The sequence below is a fragment of the Pinus tabuliformis genome, chromosome 6, assembly GCF_031772625.1.
Source record: "Pinus tabuliformis cultivar Carrire ecotype Pingquan chromosome 6, CPIR1, whole genome shotgun sequence".
Taxonomy (NCBI): Eukaryota; Viridiplantae; Streptophyta; class Pinopsida; order Pinales; family Pinaceae; genus Pinus; species Pinus tabuliformis.
In genome coordinates this window covers 1,665,437,874-1,665,452,740 of record NC_142292.1, presented here as the reverse complement: position 1 = coordinate 1,665,452,740, position 14,867 = coordinate 1,665,437,874, and the positions used below count along the sequence as shown (strand labels likewise).

The window sequence follows — 14,867 nt, the reverse complement described above, 5'->3', positions numbered from 1 at the left end:
CATTAAGTGTCATCATAAAGTACTTGCATGAAATCCTGGGATCGAAACCAGTCAATCGAATCGGCTAAACAAGGTAAATGCTCTCAAAAGGCAATGTTTATTAAGAAGAAAATCCATTTGATTGGGTCGAACCAGTTTTCGGGTATCCAGCTTGGGGTGTGGAGTGGAAAGGCTGAAAAGGTGCGTAAAGAATATGTGGGGTACCAATTTCTTATTTTCATTGTATCTAGTTTAGGGCTATCCATCTCTTCTTTCTGTGCACTTTGTTGGCAATATACTCGGTCGGTGGTAGGGAAGGGGATCACCATATCTGATTGGTAGATTATGGATTTCACAGACAGAATCTTCCAACTACCATCTTTCCTTCCTTTCTTATGCAATACATCCATCTTTGTCGGCAGGTAAGGTTAAGCACCTTCTATGAAGGAATGAAGAGTCGGGACTTGCCGCATGCATTCTGCTTCTAGTCAGATCTGCAACTCGCTTAGTGGAATAACCTATGAAACTGAGTGGAATGACACAAGTTCCTCCGATGAAATGGACAGCTCCTATAATGGGATCGATCGGCAGAGGTGTACGATATAAGTTCGCCAAATCCCGAAACAACAGATACCTATCACATTGTCCTGCTTTTCAGTGACGTTTTGATCATGCATTATGATGCGTTACGTTCAACCAAATCTCTTGTTATGTTCAATCGTTGCTTTTAATGATTTTGTGTGCTCTATAACTTAGGATTATTGATCCGGATTTAAACATGAACGCAACAAATTACAGAGATAACCATATACACAAAGATGCAGCAGAAATAATACTTCATTTCATTAATGGAAAATACTGAAATATGCTTACAACCAGAAATGGAAATAAACCAGCTAGGGCGATGGTAGCTTATCTCTGAGAAGAGATGTGATGGCTACATGCCTCTGAACTGTGTTACAATGAGGCTCGAAGGCCATTTTATTGTTGAGAAACAATGAAAAACCCTTAACATTCCAAAACCTAACCCTAGGAGATGAAACGCCAAACTGTGGGCCCCGTTTGGGGTAAATTGGTACATCAACTTCCCGGGGTCGTAACTTTGGCATATGATCTCCGTTTGACGCATACAATAGCTCGTTAGAAAGATCTATCCGAGCACTACCATTGTTGGAACGGGCAACATGGTCCATTCCATGCACCCATGTTTGCCCCTGGATTCCCCAAAAAACGTTGTTTAGGGCCTCAAAACGGCTCCGGAAGTTCAGGACCCGACAAACTGCTAAAAATAGTAAGTTGTGCTACAATTAAGGAAACTGAAAATGCTAAGAAGGACAATGGTGGGGGTCTAGGTGGACTTGGCAGGTGGCCACCAATATCCACCTGGATCATTCCTCCCCCCTTAGGAAGCAATGGTCCCCATTGCGTTGAGCTCCTCCATGAGATGAGGAAACTTTTGCTGAACTTGTTCCCTGGTGAGCCACTTGCCCTGCTGAAGGAGTTGGCCTGCTTTGACAACTCGATACAGTTGGATATTCTGTTTGCGAGTGTTCTTGATCTGTGTGTCCATGATCCGATCAGTTGCAGCTTGTTCCATGCAATCTGGATTTAATTCTGTGGGTTTGAGCTGTTCTGCAATGTCGGATGTGTCTAGCAATGGTGGAAAGTATGGCCGAAGGCGGTCCACATTGAACACTGGGTGCAGGCCAAGGAATGGGGGAATGCTGAGCTCAAATGCATTGTCTCCCATAGCCTTAGTAATGGTGTAAGGACCATATCGGAGTGGTCTCAATTTCCGATAGGCTCCAGTAAGGCATTCCTTTTGCAAATGCAACCAGACTTTGTTGCCCACCTGAAACTTGTGTGGCACCCGATGTTGATCATGTCGCTGCTTGTACTTGGCATTTGATTTCTTAAGAATGTCATGGACCTACTGGCGAATATGTTGGATGCGCTCAATGAAGCTGGTGGCCTTATCTGTTTCGGACTGGACATGAGCTGAATTCATGTGAGTAGCTGCAAGTGGCATGGCCACATCAATGGGGCATAGTGGCTGGAATCTCAAACCCACCTGAAAAGGGCTATGGCCAGTGGAGCTGTGAAGAGCTCGGTTGTAGCTGTGCTGAACATAGGGGAGGATCTCGTCCCATGTGCGTGGATGCTTTGAGTTATACATGCGCAGAATGTGCACAATCATCCTATTGACAACCTCTGTTTGGCCATCAGTTTGAGGATGGAAGGCTGTGGACTTCGTGAGTTTGGTGTCCAGCATTGACCAGAGATTGGACCAAAATGTGCTGAGAAACCGACTGTCCCGATCTGAGATGATAGACTGTGGGATCCCAAAGTGCACCCACACTCGTTCAAAGAAGAGTTTAGCAGTGGCTTTTGCTGTGATATTCTTCTTGCAGGCCATCATAATGGCCATCTTCGAGAACCTGTCGACGACCACAAAAACACAGTCATTTCCATGCTTGGTGGAAGGAAGGCCTGACATGTAATCCATGGAGATGGATTCCCAAGGTCGACTAGGGGTAGGCAACGGGGTATAGAGGTCGTGCTTCTTAATGGTCGGTTTGGCAATGGCACAGGAAGTACATGATCTGATGTACTTCCCAACATCCTGTCGAAGATTCGGCCAATAGAAATAATTTTGCAGTACTGCCACTGTTTTCTCGACCCCGAAATGCCCAGCAGCCCGACTGTAGTGTGCTTCCCAAATCATCTTGGCACGCTCGCTTGAAGGAACACAAAGGTGACCGAGGTGGCATAATAGGGCACCCTGGAGGTGAAAATATGCAACACGCCGACCCTCCAAGAGTGTCTGGTATGTGTGGCCGAATTCTGGGTCGCTCTTGTAGAGAAGTGGCCAATCAGAAGTCTCGTGCCCACAAGAGTTGAGCACGGTGGTTAACGCCATGATCGGTGGTCGACTGAGGCAATCTGCGACATTATTGGTGCTGCCCTTCTTATACTTGATATTCAAGTGGAACTGTTGCAGGTATGTAGACCACTTCTGATGGCGATCAATCTACAATTTCCCTTGGGTCTGTATGAACTGCAGGGGTCGGTGGTCTGTGTGGATGACTGTTTCCTTCCCCAAAATGTAATGCTTCCATTGTCGGCAGGCCTGTACAATGGAGTACATCTCTTTATCATAAGTGGGGTACTTCCGGACTGTGTCTGAAAGTGTTTCACCGTGATATTCCACTGGATGTCCATGTTGAGTAAGGACTGCCCCAATAGCATAGTCAGAAGCATCTGTCTCGACCTCAAATGGTTGTTGTAAATCTGGTAACGCGAGCACTGGTGCCATGCAGAGGCGATCCTTCAACTCCATGAATGCCTTCTGTTGAGATTCAGACCAAAAGAACCTTGCTTTCGCCCCTCCCTTGGTGACTTGACTCAAGGGCCAAGAAATATGAGAAAACCCCAACACAAACCTGCGGTAGAAGTTGGCAAGACCTAGAAAGCTGCGGAGCTCTGTTAGAGTGGTTGGAGAGGGCCAATCCCGAATGACTTGGACTTTGGCTAGATCGACATGCACCCCCTGTTCATCAATGATGTATCCCAGATACTGAACCTGGGTCATGCCAAAAGTGCATTTCTCCAAATTGGCACATAGCTTGTGTTGCCGCAGTGTTTGGAGAACCTGTCGGATGTGGTGGAGGTGCTCTTCCGAACTCTGGCTGAAGATCATAATGTCATCCAAGTATACTACTACAAAGGAGTTGGTGAATGGCCGCAAGATGTCATCCATTAGCCTCATAAAGGTTGCAGGAGCATTCGTCAATTCGAAAGGCATGACCAACCATTCGAAGAGGCCCTCCTTGGATTTGAAGGCAGTCTTCCACACATCAGAGGGTTCGATTGGTACCTGGTGATATCCTGAATTCAGATCGATCTTGCTGAAGTATTTCGCCCCCTTTAGTTGGTCTAGGAGGTCATCAATCCGCGGGATCGGGTACCTATTACGGACAGTGATCTTGTTCAGCGCCCAATAGTCAATACAGAGTCTCCACGTCCCATCCTTCTTCTGTACCAACACGATCGGACTCCCACAGGGCGATGAACTCGGACGGATGTGACCTTTCTGCAGGAGCTCCTGAATTTGCCTCTTGATTTCATCGTTCTCCAGAACGGAGCGCCGATAAATTGGTCCATTGGGTAGCGGCGCACCTGGGGTCAGATCGATGGAGTGCTTGACTTGACAGTGCAGAGGAACTCCTGCCGGAGAGGTGAAGATGTCCTCGTACTCCTCCACAATCTTGTCCATCTGTAGTTGTCATGCAGAGGGACCCCGTCTGGAGGCCGCAACCACTGTCTTCTTCTTTCCTTGAGGGCGTATCATCATGAAAACAAATTTCCTGGTTTTGGAAATGATCTTACTGCATTTTTTTGCAGTAATCAAAGAGATGGCGGCAGGTGGTGCTACCTCTGGTATCCTGAACAGCTTATTTCCCAATGTAATAATAACAGCACGGGGTCTTGATTCTTACATAGCATGTCGCTTCCACAAGTATGGTTGTCCTAGTAATACATCACAAACTTCAAGGGGAGCAATGTCACACAATACCTCATCCGTGAAGGGCTTGATGTTGTATGGAAGGAGACACTGCTGGCTCACGCGAAGATCTCGTCCTTGGTGCAGCCACCCAATGGTGTATGGTTGTGGATGTGTTGTGGTCGGTAAGCCCAACCGCTTCACGACCTCTGCCAAAATGAGGTTCTTTTGACTCCCGCTATCAACAATGAACTGTATCGGGGAGCCCTTTACCCACATCTGAGAGTGGAAGAGACGCTCCTCCTCCTCTGGATCTTCGGGTTCAGTTTTCTGGATCTTTGCGGTAGCAACAGTGGCGCTGGGATCCGCATCAATGATCTGCTTCCCTTTTTCATACCCCTTATCGGGTTCTGACTCAGAGTCGGAACATGCATCTGATTCTGAAACCTTTAGCTCTGCCACCAGTGACTGTTTGGCCCGACACTCACTTGTGTTGTGAGTGGAGCTCTTATGGAACTCGCACCATTTTCCAGTGTCCTTTCTCAGCTTCGCAACGCTGTTCTTTGATTGCAGCTTCGGCTGGTTGTCTTGGGCTGTCCCGCCTTGGCTTTGTCCTTTGTTCTGTGGTTTCGGGGCCCCTTTCCCCTGCTTTGGATTCGCAGATCCAAAATCTCGCTTCTTTTGTTTCAACTTCTGCTCGACCTCAACGACATATCGGTATGCTGCGCCGAGCGAGGGGATGTTTAGGAATTGTATTTCTTCCTGGATGTACTTGTGCAGGCAGCCACGGTATTTGAGTATCAAATGTTGCTCCGAATCCTTGATACCCAACTTTGTGCGAAGGGTATGGAAAAGATTGGTGAACTCCGGCACGTCTTGGTCCCTTCCCTGCCGCAACGTGGTCCACTTTATGTATTCATCCTCATAGCTTCCAACAGGGTAGTACTGCTCCTTGACGGCATCCCGGAACGAATCCCAGGTGGGTGCGGCTGAAAATAGTGAGCCAGTACTTTCATCCTTTTGCTCGCAGTAGGTTTCCCACCAGTCCTTGACGTGGGGGGCTGCTTTGAGAAGAGCAAAAACAATCTTTTCCCGACTCGAAAAATCATGAACAGAAAAATAACCCTCTAGCAGATTTAACCATTTATCTACGACATCTGCGTCTATCTGACCCTCGAATATGGGGATTTCAAAATTAACTTGTACCTTAAAGGGTGTGGCGTTTCCAGAGTAGCTGCTGGAAGCCGATGCGTCGCTTCTGGGTAGCCGCTAAAGGATCTGGGCATAGTTGTCCATCATCGCGTTCCGTTGTCGCTCGAGAGCTTCTTCGAGCAAGATTTTGATGGGATCTCCTGCCCCCTCGTCTTTCTTCTTGTCCGCCATGGGAGGCCGTCGGGATTTGCGAGGCTGGTCTTGCAAAGGTTCAACCAGTTCAAGCCCTAACTCCTTATATCCCGACCTTGTTGGGGACATGCAAAGAAAAACAGAGAAAAAGCAGACCGCTCTGATACCACTGATCCGGATTTAAACAGGAACGCAACAAATTACAGAGATAACCATATACACAAAGATGCAGCATAAATAATACTTCATTTCATTAATGGAAAATACTGAAATATGCTTACAACCAGAAATGGAAATAAACCAGCTAGGGCGATGGTAGCTTATCTCTGAGAAGAGATGTGATGGCTACATGCCTCTGAACTGTGTTACAATGAGGCTCGAAGGCCATTTTATTGTTGAGAAACAATGAAAAACCCTTAACATTCCAAAACCTAACCCTAGGAGATGAAACGCCAAACTGTGGGCCCCGTTTGGGGTAAATTGGTACATCAACTTCCCGGGGTCGTAACTTTGGCATATGATCTCCGTTTGACGCATACAATAGCTCGTTAGAAAGATCTATCCGAGCACTACCATTGTTGGAACGGGTGGACTCATGTTGCCCTCAGATTCCCCAAAAAACGTCGTTTAGGGCCTCAAAGCGGCTCTGGAAGTTCAGGACCCGACAAACTGCTAAAAATAGTAAGTTGTGCTACAATTAAGGAAACTGAAAATGCTAAGAAGGACAATGGTGGGGGTCCAGGTGGACTTGGCAGGTGGCCACCAATATCCACCTGGATCAATTATAAACCATCAAAGGCCCCTTGAGCTTGAGTATTTCGATTATTCAATTAGGAATACGCGCTCTATGCAATGGTTGCAATTCATGTAACTCCACCGCCAAAATCATTTGGATTACATCTCGATCTTTTCATGGTTCTCATAATGCCTTCCACATTTATTTGTGCATGTCCTACACCGGTGTCATTGTATTAGGACATCGGCCCACTACATCTCATTAAATATGATGCTACCCTCCTTCGTCACCTTACATTGTGATTGACTCTGGATATTTTCACTCTTTCTTTATAATCTGCAAGCAACAGGGGTTAAACTATGTATAGAGGCCGCCTATGCATGTGTTTACTTTATTGTCAGTTAGTTATGTCGTTCTTTATTTATGTCCCCGAATATGTCTTGTTTCTTTTGATTTGTGATAAATAGTATCATATTAACGGAGTTCTTGATAAAAAAATATCTTACCACCCTTATATTCCCATGATTTTACAGACTACGGTATATTGTTCTAGGTTCAACAGTGACTGAAATCCTAGGTAGAGGTTCTGTGAGGCATTTCCTTGCAAGGAATTGAATGGTAACTCGGGGCTTGTTTGTCTATTGTGATTGACCATGTTTTCTTTATGTTAATTATATTCGAATTTGCAGGTTTTTGTTAAGACTGTTGAATTGAAATTCCTGTTGTGAAGGGTTTTGTTAAGACTGTTGGATTGAAATTCCTATGGTGAAGGGTTGGAAGCTATCTTGGAGTGGAAGTTACAGTTTTTGAATCATTGACAACAGTTTTGCAGTTTTACTAGAAAATGCCTCAATCTGATGAACCTAATCTTTCTAACCTCTATATTTCGTTATGTAGAAGAAACGTTCCACTTTGGCAAAAAGATTTGGAAAAAATGTTCTATTTCCATCAGTCAGGTGGAACTATTGACTTCAAATTTCCAAGGTTGTGGATTTTCCGCGAAGTGCGACCAGATCCTATTGCATTGGAGTGCGATTTTCTGGTTCGATGTAATTGATTTATAGGTGAAATCTTGATTATAAATCCCTCTCGAATCAGATTAGCCATAGTGTAAATTGGCCACAAATTTGCCCCTGAAATTGGAAATCCAATTTCAGGAAATACTGGAAAGTTTGTTCGTTGAAATCTGGTGTTACATTGATATTGTCCTTCATTTTGGAGTTTGCATATCCTTTGTTGGGATCCCATGTTACATTGATACCATCGTTCCTCTATCATTAATATTGATAGCACTATTTGTATTTGATTTCTGTAATGGTGGCATATTGTGGGGGGATGGTATTTTGTCTTTGCTGCTTCTTTCCTCGTTGAGAACTCCTTTTACATTAATAGCCTCCTCCTCCTATGAATTTTGATAGCACTACCTTTTCTATTTGTATTTAATTACTGTAATGGCGACAAATCCACAAATCTATGACGGGTGTTTTGTTGTTTCTTTCCTCTTTGGATTTGGTTGGGTGTAGTAAGAATTAAGGGGTTTTAAATTATATATATATTTTTATTAGGTTATTCGTTAGGATCTTGTAAATGGAGTAACTAAATGTAGTATATTGATCTTTCTACACAAGTCTTGTACTTAGTGTTCATACAGATGTCGAGTACATGCAGAATTAATCTGGCATTTGATAATGGATTTGTCACCATTTGCCCGATTTTGAAAGTGGCTCGATCCTGGAGCCTAAATCTCTCTCCCCCGCTTTTAAATAATATGTCAATTTTTCTTTAGTTCTTGAAGACCATTAGGATTTAAAAAGTTATACCTAATCCTTGCAAATACTCTTCAACAGTTTGCAATTTAACAAGTCCTTTTCTCTCAAGTTTCACCTTCTTCAATCTTATTTTTCTTGGATAGATTTATTTGTTTATCATAAGATAATTGTTTTCTTTCCTACAAAGCTCTATGTGAGAGATAATCAACAATTATAATACGAGAGTCAGGAGTATTCCAGTGGGAATTATTTGCCAGACTTATGTGCAATAGAGTTTATTGTCTCTTTTATCTATGTTCAGTAGACTTATGTGCAGTAGAGTTTATTGTTCTTTTTCCTACAAAAGACTCTGTGAAAGATAATCATGTCTTTTTTTTGCTTTTCAATGCTGGGCAGCAGCTGAATCCCTGAAATACAACATTTATTAGTTTACCTAGATCCTGATGTCAGCTTATTGGAAGTTGCCTAAGTATGTATATGAACTTGGAGCATCTTTTTAAGTTCACTACATACATTTCTTTCTATTTATGACAGAATACACAAATCAGAGTTCAGTTTGACAAGGAATTCGAGGAGCTGAACAGAAGATACACTACATTACTTCAGGAAGAGGATTACACATTTGCACAAAAAAAATAGATTCTTGAAACAAACTTTATGAAAGTCGATATCAATCGATGCCTTGCTGAAGCATTTAAGATAAAGGTGCATGATAACAATTTCACAGTACCATTAGTTCAGTCAAGTATTCAAAATTTTTACCTTAACTATTTGCAGATTTTAAATTTTATCTTTTTTTGGTGACTTGTATTATCTACATTCTCAGTTAGCATTTGATTTCAATTTTATGTTTATTGCAAATTTGCTTTTTAGATATCTATCTCAAACACAAGCTTGCTCTCCATAACTACCCCACTCAAGGTGGATGCCATTTTGACAATCATCGAGCACTGAAGATTACAGCAAACAAATTCGCTGAAACATTCACCTGCAGCCAATTTCAATTTTACATGGAACGCAGATTGACATATTTTACCCTCTGTAGGGTTTGAGGGAATGACAGAGAGATCCAGTTGTGCATGCGGGAGCTATTGTGGAATTATTTGCCAGACTTATGTGTAGTAGGGTTTATTGTCTCCTTTATCTATGTTGATTGTTTTAATAGTTTCTGCGATTAGCACAACAATGTATCAGTAATAATGTTTGTTGATATCTTATTAATGCTTTTCACTATTATTGCTTGGAGCCTAAATCTCTCTCCCCTGTTTTTAAAGATTCTTTAACTTTTTGCAATTTAACAAGTCCTTTTCTATTTCCTACAAAAGACATTGTGAAAGATAATCATGTCTTTTATTGCAGCAGTTGAATTTCTGAAATACAACATTGATCTCAAAAAATCTCTTGAACTTGCCAATGTACATCTGAATTTTGAGTGCGAAAGGGTGGTGTTTGACTCAGTGTACTTAAAATTAAGAGAACAATGCTTGAATTTAAGCAGATATATTCCTAGATCTTGATGTTAGCTTATTGGAAGCTACCTAAGTGTATACACACTCTCCTCAATCATTGTGCTCTTTCCAATCCTCTCATGTGGGATGCTCTTTGAACCATAAAAACATTGTTGTTCATCTCGTTCTCTCATCATTCCATCTCATTGAACTAGTCTCATCTCCTCCGTATGACTATTGATGAACTTGTAAGTAGCACAATCTTTGTACAAGAGGTAATATCAAATTTTCTACATTTCCTATCTTTTTCTTCTCTTGATGAATGGTAGCAATGACTTGATTGTTTCATTGTTGAGATATCATGGTGTGAGGGTTGTTTGTCACACTATGAACTCCTACTAAAACTCAATTATGGAAATCCACAATTGTCATATTATGCTACTATTGTTCACCATTAAGGCAGCTTGTACCCTGTACCATCTAGCCCTTCCAGCCCTAGGTGCAGATGGCAGAGCGTTCCATCGATTCTGCAGTTATCAATAGTTCTTTTATACATGAAGTTTGTGCAATCATCCACGAATCACAGTTCAGTTTGACAGAATACACTTTTTTTGGTGACTTGTATTATCTACATTCTCAGTTAGCATTTGATTTCAATTTTATGTTGATTACAAATTTGCTTTTCAGATATCTATCTCAAACACAAGCTTGCTCTAGCATCTTTTCACTGTTCTTTCTGAGTAGAAAGCAAATTCAAAGGCTTTGTCAGCTTACTTGACCCGAAGCTAATCCCATCCTTTCCATTCTTACGAGACATATGTCATTGTGCACATAGATTGACATATTTTACCCTCTGTAGGGTTTGAGGGAATGACTGTGCATGCGGGAGCTATTGTTCAATGTAGGGACTTGCTGCCTCGCAGCTTCCCTTGTTATATAAATAGTTAATATCAAAAGATAAGTGATAAGTTCAATTTCACATCAATTTATATCACACAATTGAAGTAAACAAATTTGGGTTCTAAATATAAAGGTCAGCTATGAATTTGACATGAATCATGCAAAATAAAAATAGTACAGGCCACCGTGTATCCGTCATGGTTCATGTAAAACAGTTAAACGAGTGGTCAATGTTGGCTGTTGTGAGTTGAAACATATTTGTAGGGACATTGGACATGCAACAATCTCGTCAACTTTTATTAATTTTATATTATAACATCTTTCATCGAAGGAAACTTTGTTTAAAGAAGTAGTGTTCTATTTATGATTAAAAACAATCAAATTTTATGAAATATTATTCAATCAATTTATTTATTTTTAATAATATTATTTAATTTATATATTATTTATATAAACTTTCCCACCTGTGGTCAGCTCTCTGGTACATTAGCATTGAAAATGCAACATACTTATCAAATAATTTTTATTAACTATTTTATATTATTTTATTCACAGATACGTTTTATGAAAGATAACGTTGTTTACGAGGGTATTGTGAATGCGTAGGTGTACACGTTATATGAATTTTGCCCACCACTTATCAGCTGTTTGGTAGAACTGAGCATGCAACAAACTTATCAATTTTACTTTTATTATCTATTTTATATTATCTTATTTAGTCACAGTTTTATGAAAGATAACGTTGTTTGAAAGAGTCATAGTCATGTTAATTGGTAGGTGTACTGAGTATGCAATGATATTATTAAATTATTTTGTATTTTAATGATATGTTCCTAGCAAATAATTATAATATGTGTTTTTTATGTTTTAATATATTAAACTTATGGTAATGTAAGAATATGAGTGAAAGTTGAATAGTAGTCTCTCATTTGTTTGGCTTTTTGGTAATCGATGGAGAATATTGATGTTAAACCAGTTACAGCATATGTGTTGTAGGAATAGCTTGCAGGAAGTGTTATAATAAAGAGGGGAAATAAGTAATCCAACAGCAAGGTGATCGATGTTTATTTATAATGAATTCCAGCAAGAGAGTGCACACAATAATCTCGACGAATTATCATATTAATACTTGCCATAGTATCAATCAATCAGATTTATTTTTGTTATAGTTTCAAAAGGAGATTGTTTAGAGAATGCAAGAATTCGTTGAGTCTATGAGGTTGATTCAACTTTGAGTATTACAAAGCAATTTGCTCACGTAAGGTACCGGATAAATGGGCACGAAATGCATTAGTTATTTTGTCGCGAGATATTGTGTGAAGGAACTTAACGTAATATTTTATATGTTTTTAAAAACTTCAAAGACTGTAAATTTCTTTGTCCCCCGGAACGTGCTTTATAAGGACGACTGCCATACAGAATTCAAAATGTCTCTTTTTTTTATAAGTAGAAGCGATAAGGCTCCTCATAAATAGGAAGACTACCATCCAAAATTGGCCAACTCACACGTTACATATTGTGTGTCATAATTAATATAACATTAGACCGACTTACGAACTGCATTCACAGCATTAAACAACGGAACTGCAAGTCGTTGATGTGAGTGGGAAGCTGATTCCACATTGATTTATCAATTGCAAATCACACAATTAAAGTGAACAGAAGTCAGTAAAGTAAATTGGTGTGTCCATTTTGTTTTAGAAAATGCAGACCAACACTGAATCTATCATGATTCATTCAGAATTTATAGCCACTTATGTGACCACACTGTTATCAAAAAGCACGATAACCATAGCTACCAGGTTCGGCCGTACCGGCAAAAAAAAAATCCTAAATTCGCTGATTTGGTTCGGTACAACGAATAATTCGACATTTTCCAATTCCGTACGGTCACCGGTGCATGATTTTGGTTAACGCTTTCCACCGGCTTTTGTCCAGCATCCACTGTGCTGCTCCTACTGAGTCGACGAACAGTGTGCGTGTGTGGATTCTGAACCCGTGCTCAATAGCCTGCCCAAGCTAAGGCCGTCCCAATAGGGGGCCGCCGCCAGAGCCAAACCCGATGCAGCCACCGCGTCGAGGAGGTCTCTCAGCCCGACACCGCTGTCTGCAGTCACGTTCATGGCGGCTTTATCTACCGTGATGTAATTCTTGTAATTTTGGGTACTGATTAGAATCCCAGCACCATCTCCCGAACCGGGGCAGGCTAACTTGGGAATTGTGTGCGAAAAGCCAGTGACCACCTTCATCCACAATTTCTTCCACGCACTGTTGGCCACCGCATGTAAAATATCTTCTTCTATAGAAGGGTAGATAACCATGGAGGCTTTGTAGGGGACTCTGTCTGGCCAGGTGCCATAGGCATCCGAAATCGTGCAAGAATTGTCAAAATTGTTGCAGGTAACCCAAGGCCGAGGTGGAATGCAGGCGCATAGAACAATAAATTGTAGCAAGAAACAGAGACGAATGACAATCGCTTTTCCTGGTAACGGTAGGAGGCGATGTCAAAATTTGAAATTTGAAATAATGGAGGGATTATTTATTTTTAATGCTAGGATTAATTAGGTTTTATGATTTTTGTATGCCAAAAAATAGGGTAATTTTCTTATACGAGGATTAATTAGAAAATTGGAAAAAAAAACAATAACTTTTTATAAAAATATTTAAAAAACAGTAAAAAAATTGACCATTCTTACTAAATTTGGCTATAAAATGGCAAATATGGTTAGAAATTTGGTTGTAATTTGTTATTTTATTATTATTCCCAAATTGTTCCAGAACATATTAGTGTATAACCGAAAACAAATTGCTAATCCTAAAATGTAAAAATCATTGAATCAAATACATATCTCGGATACATCATTGCCTAACGCGATGTGACTCAAATTTGATTTTTAAGTCTACCCTTTGAAACAATCAATCAAGATGGTTTAAATGAGAGCCCTGAGTTAGTAATTTTTATGTACTGTCAAATTGCAACTAAAAAAGATAACTTCTATTTTAACAAAAAATATAAAACAATGAATTGGTTGCAAACTAGTATCTCTTATATAAAAAGAAAAAAACAAAAACAGTGATTTCTATATTGGAAAAAATTTATAAATTGAGAAATTTCATTGTTAAATGGATAATTAGTTAGTAATTTCTATATAATGGCAAATTGCAATTCAAAACAAATGATAACTTTTATCTTAACAGTAATTATAAAATAGTAACCCGAACGGGATGTAGGCTGCCAGTTGGGACAGATTGGATGCACTCATGTATAGTACCAGGGCAATTAATACCGTCGCCCCCCCCCATGCTCAAGGTAGGGAGTGCGGTGACCCTTGGCATGAACGCAGGCTAGGGAAGTGGGCAAGGTCGCAGGACGAGAGATAACAGGACGAGAGATAATGTTGAATATATGGGCAGGAGAGGGTATTTGATGTGCAGCGTTAGGAAGAAAGCTTGTGGCGAAGGGTGGCACTACAATGCAGTGGGAGGATGTCGGAACGGGAAGAACGAAGGCCGATGATGGACAACTGTAGACTTTGGCTATGTAATTCGGCTTCGATTCACCATTGAAATTATGTTCTCGTTGGGGTTTTGTCGGGGCAAAAGGAGGGGAATTAGGCAGAAAATTTGGGGCATAGAAAACTGTTGCTAGCAATGGGGGAGGCAATTGCTTGCCTTGGCTTGGTTTTGTTTCTATACCTTCTGCCAAATGGGTAAAACCCATGACTGCTAGGGGGGGAAATGCTTGTTGTGGGGTCGGGAAGCTCGATACGTTGTAAATAACGATGGGGGGGAGCTTGGTAGTGGCATCGAAATGCATGAGGGGAAGAGGTTTGTAGAGAGGGCCAGGGGGAAGTAGATGGTAGGGGGCTGGGGATGTCGCCATGTCCTGGCTCGCAAAGCAACCACTGGGGTAGCTAGAAACTTTATAGGAATGATGGCAAGGCTAGAAATCTTGTGTTAAGGTCCCACCCTAGCCCCCTTATTTATGTAATAGGATCGAGTCATAGTTATAGTTAAGTAAAGAGTTAATAAAGCTGATATTAATAATTGTAAGTGGTTAACCCACATTTAATGGCGGGACCACAGTTGGTTGCAAATGTGCCATGGTATTAGATAGAAGGTATTAATAAGAACCATGGTATTGCCCCATGGTATTGCGTGTATGAATCCTATATAAAGGATAGAGA

At 40.9% G+C, this 14,867-nt stretch overlaps 1 pseudogene; it reads right to left on the bottom strand.

The window, feature by feature from the left end:
- Positions 1–12,635: 12,635 nt before the first annotated feature.
- On the bottom strand, positions 12,636–13,001 carry LOC149265346 (L-gulonolactone oxidase 3 pseudogene; annotated as a pseudogene).
- Between the last annotated feature and the right edge of the window lie 1,866 nt (positions 13,002–14,867).